Below are 5,331 nucleotides of genomic sequence, written 5' to 3' on the forward strand. Positions count from 1 at the left end.
TATTATCAGCTAATATAAATTCTCCAATTATTTGTGGCTTGCTATCCTCTCGTTTTCTGCGACATAATGAAATATCAATAAAACTCAACCGATTATCGGAATTATTCCAATAGATAATCACCCTCATCGACAGTTAAATAAGTCCTTCCGATCCTCTAAGATTATTATCAAGCTCTTTCATTAATCCTATTGAGTTTCGCCCTCCGTTTAGGGACCCAATCAAATCATTAGAATCAGTAAAATCCGAACATTAAAACCAATAAATTATTCCCGATAATTCAGCAAATGCAGAAGTTAATCCTCTTACAAAGTCGGCCACATAAGATTGAACCCCTAGCACGTGTCAGAATTGAGCAGTTGAGGTCAATAGCCAACTGTCCAGCTGCCGCATATGCATTATGGGGCTAGCCCCTTCCGAAAAAAAGGGAAAAAAAAAGAAAAAAAAGTAGGCGCCAGAGAAAAAAGGGCGTCAACCGATGTATCTCTCAGTCATTTCATCGCAATGGTCAAGACTCAGATCAATATCTTATTTTTGTTCTCAAATTCTATGCGGCGTCCCCCAAACACCACCCGCTGTCTTTTGAATGTTATAGGTTTTTCACCCGAAAATTGTTCTCCCGTTCATCCAGAGTTTTACCCCTCATAGAAACATCATTCCGGGCCACAGTAATTGTCAGGAATTGGTTTAGAATTTATGTTTATCCCTCATGCGGCTGAGGTACCTTTTGGAGCCATTCTAATCTTTCGGATCGTCGCTTTTTACTGCTTGAGGAGTTAATAACAAGTCTAGGGCCGTTTCAATGTTTTTGATTTATGTCACTCGAGCATGCGGGTCAAAATAGATACATCCGGATTACCCCAGTTTATGTTTTCGCTTCCTTTATTAATATAGTCTACGGTTTCTAGGCGGTCGATCAAGAGATAGGGGGAAGAACAAACAGAAGTAATTGTAATGGGAAAAAATTACAAACTCTTGGAGTAACACTTTTTTCTTTCGTCAACTGCTTTTCATTGACAATAGCGCAGTATTTGTTACAACTTGATTTGAATTATATAAATATTATAGCAGTCTTGGTTTTTTTATAGCTAGGCTCCATTTAAAGATTAAATTGCAGGAGATATATTAAAATTATGCAGTTTAGGCTCGCACATACTATTTTTTACAAAAAATATGTTTTTCTAATGTTTCGTTAGAAAAACTTGAAAATTTATAGCGGGAATTCATAATTAATTCAAAAATTGTAATTTTCAGATTCTTATTAATTTTTATTGACTGCGAGTGTTAACAAGAACTTCATAAATAATACGAGTGCTCATGACTCTCAATATCAAAATTAAAACATCATTCATTAACGTATTTAGTAAATGGATTTATCATTACTTTATGGAATTTCACAGGTATAATTATAAAAAACTTTTTGCCGGAGAATGTTTTATTTTTTATCGCTCCATTTCCCTCATGCCGTCATCTTTTAATATTTTCAATGCCTAGTCTAGAGATAAATGAGGTTTAACCAGGAATTCCGGTATTCACCACTCAAAACGAGAATTCCCGTAAACGAGAATTCCCATAAACGAGAATGATAATTATAATTTTGAGGGAGATAATAAACATGACAGACGAGGAAAATGAATCCCATCACATGGAAAATTTTCATTCGCATATTGAAAACAAACGGGTCATTATTTTCATACAGAGTGACTTTGCTATCTCTGCAATGGAACCAGGCGTAGCTTTCAATCTCGTCAGCTTCTTTAATAGAGAAGAATATTCTCAAATTGGCAATTATGTTTTCCCCTGTGTAGCTTTCATCGTGAAATTTTGCCGGAGCTGGTGGAGCGTCGGGTGGGGTTTAACTGGATGAGTAAGAATTCCCTTGATACAGTTTAATGTAATCACACGGCAAATCATGCATGACACACGGTTGTGGATTACCATTGCGTGGAATGAAGAGCCTTGAGTGAACTTGAGTCATTCTAACCCACGAAACATTTCTTTGTTTAATTTTTAATTGAGTTGTTCCTGAATGGAAAGATAATTGAGAGATGAGATCGTGGGTTATCTCACTCCTAAATCTTCAGAGAATATCAGTAAAATGATATATCCAAGAATTTTTATTACCACTTTTTATTGCCACATTCACCCCGCCTTTTTATGACTAATTGTTGTTTCTGGTTCTCTCTCGAATTAAATACTGGGAAATTCAATCCAACACGAAAATACAAGGGGTATTTTTCATTAACATTTTTCTTCCTCAATAGAAATCCGTTAGTTTCACTTTCTGTTGATTCCTTTAATTTCCTTCCTTTTTCCTCTCCGCTGAACAACTCAATCTTTTCACCTGTAAACACGCTTAATTATTTGGTGAAAATCTGGAGTGTAGCATCTTGAGCAATCAACAATAAACGATTCTTGGTGTTCAACTTTCATCGAAATTGGTACGACGTCACCATCCCTTGCAGACTGTTAATCTTCTCTCGCCCGCCGGTGTCTTTTCTTTTTCCACGATGATAAAATGAGGATAAAATGGAATTGCATTTTTAACGGGGTGGGGCAACCAGTTATGTGTGCTCCGATCTATCAGGAAAATAGTAACGAAGGGAAAAAGAAAAAAAATTGTTCATGGAACGTTTAGCTATGACTCACGCACTCGGATACGCCGTATAACATGACAGGCGAGTGTTATTTTTATGGGGTTTTTGCGTGGGCACCATGATTCACGTACTTCTGAAGGGTCGCAAGGGCTCGCCATGTCACTGCATGCGGCATATCGAGCAAATCGACCGGCGTCAGTTAAGAAATATAATAAATGAGAACAGGAATGGTTGATTAGGGGCACGCGAGCCCAACGAATCACTCACAGGGATTTACCCATCCGTCGACCATATGGGAATCGTAACGTTCGATCGTACTAATCACATTTTCCCTTCTCATCCGAGAATTAAAGTCTCTCCCATCGAGACCACTTTTACTGGACTCATCAGCCAGCCCAATCTTTTTATCCCACATCATTTGCGCATTTGTCTGATTGCTCATTTAGCTTCCTCTGATTTTTATAAATTCCACATCCCGGTTCTTACTTATTCCTCATGGAGAGAGAAATCCCACAAATTAGGAGAGAAAAAAAAGATGATAATTTGGTTTCCAATTGTAAGTAAACTGAAATGCAATAAAGAATGTTAATTGGAACAGAAATTTTACGAACTGTACACGGAGAGAAAAAGTACTGGAGGTACCGTAAAATTGTCCTGAAAGTTTCGTAAAAATTCCTGCTCGCTACGAAAAATTTTATGGAACTTACTGTATTTTTTTCCCGAAAACCAAGGTCACCCCTCGAATACGTGAAAGTTCTGTAATTTTTCCGGTATTTTTCTTTCTGTGTAGAGTGAATTCTACATTCTATTCCCTGAAAATTACATCTGAATATTACGTCTGATGACTCACCACTTTATTGACCCTAAATCATTCCGTCATTTTTCCCCGAACATTGAAAAAAAACTCAGAAAACTACCAACAGTGTAAACACATCATACAGATTTGCGCACTTTAGACAAATAAAAAAAAATAGTCGACAAATCAGAAGTTTCAACGAAACATTTGAAACTATTTATTCCATTCTCCATCGGCTTCATTCTTATCAAGCGCATTCCTGATAAGTGCAAAGCAATGTTCAAGGAATTATAGCCCAACGAAATAGTGACATTAGAAATGTATGAACTGTCTTGATAGAGAAATAATAATGATATATCTAGAAAATGTCCGGGTTATCTTCAATGAAAAAATATCAGATTACAGTTTTCGTAAGCTGTAATGGATCGGTAAATCTCAACAGGACGTGCCGCTCAACACGCCAGCACCCTTTTTCGCTTGTCCCCCATTGCGATACCAGATTCGCATTACTGCTTGGCATACCGTATCCGTCGAATTTCGAGGATTTTTACAAATGGGAAAGGGGGAAGGGGGGAGGGATTTGTTTTCTAATACTCTTGACTTGAGATAACGCACGCAACTCCCGATGATTTGTTTCCAATCCCAATAATCCCGGGAAAATATATTTGTACATCTAATCGTCAATCTCTTAACTTTTTTATCCGACGCTTTGGCGTTGGGTGTTCCAGAAAAATCGGGATATAGTGAGTTTATTTTCACCTTCCAATGAAAATATTATAGTCGGTGAATTTTAAGTTTTTTATTTGACGATTATTCATCACTGTCACCTGAGATTCAAATCCCATGACATGAGTCCTGAAATCATTCGAAATCACTCGAAATGATTTAAAATTAATTGAAATGAAGTGAAATCCTTTGAAATCATGGAATCGTGAGAAAAACCTTCACAAAAATACCTGACGTCATTTGGAATCAATTATTTTCTGAAATCATTTGAAATCATTTTGAAAGCAGCAATTATTAATATAATATAAATATAAATCACCCGTCAGTATTTTATGTGTTACACTCAAAAAATGATTACCCAAGAAACCGAACAGCTAATTATTGTGTATATATGCGTGTATGTGGTAACTTTTTCAAACTTCTCCTATTCCCATAGGTAGAATCTTCAACTTGATTGCAGCTATAAGCAAGATTGAATTGTATAAAAAGAGACTCGAGGTAGCAATGGTAGAATGCCTATAGGTGAACTGGTAACGCTTGAAATCTTTGCTGCTAATTTGTGTAATAACATCCGTGCAACCTTGTACGCAGTTAACAAGTGAGTCTAGGAATAGGGTTCCTCCGTAGACTATTGATAAAGTAGTTATATGTCTATAATTGATGTGTAAATCAACACTAGAATTTTTGTACGCCTACTAGATTTATTTTCTGCTAAAAATCTATAAGACTACAATAAGACTCGGACCCATAAAAATATTCTCTCATGTCTATTTCAGTCAGTTATTATTAGAACTGTGCTATTAGTCTTGAATTTATTAAAAATGTGGCAATGAGATTAAATTACCTTTCTTCTCATATGTTTCTCATATCCAAAATTGATTATTCGTTTTTTCAATTCTTTAGTTTTTTTTTAAATCAATTCATTTACGATTACTGAACAACAAATGTCGTGTAAAACTTCAATGGTGGTTGACATTTTTTTTTGATGCTATACTTGTAAAATTGGAATATCATTATCATAGTTATAGGTTGATATAATTTTTTCCAAATTTTGGTTAATGTTGAATTTTTAATTGACTATCTTTAAGTTATCTTTAAGGATTTTTTATTTATTCTGATTTTTTTTTATTTATCATGCTCCACATTCATTCGATTATGCGTTAAGAAAATATTTCAATAAGATTTAAGGTTGTTGTCGCGTAGAATTTTTTTTC

The sequence above is a fragment of the Fopius arisanus genome, unplaced genomic scaffold, assembly GCF_000806365.1.
Source record: "Fopius arisanus strain USDA-PBARC FA_bdor unplaced genomic scaffold, ASM80636v1 scaffold00085, whole genome shotgun sequence".
Lineage (NCBI taxonomy): Eukaryota > Metazoa > Arthropoda > Insecta > Hymenoptera > Braconidae > Fopius > Fopius arisanus.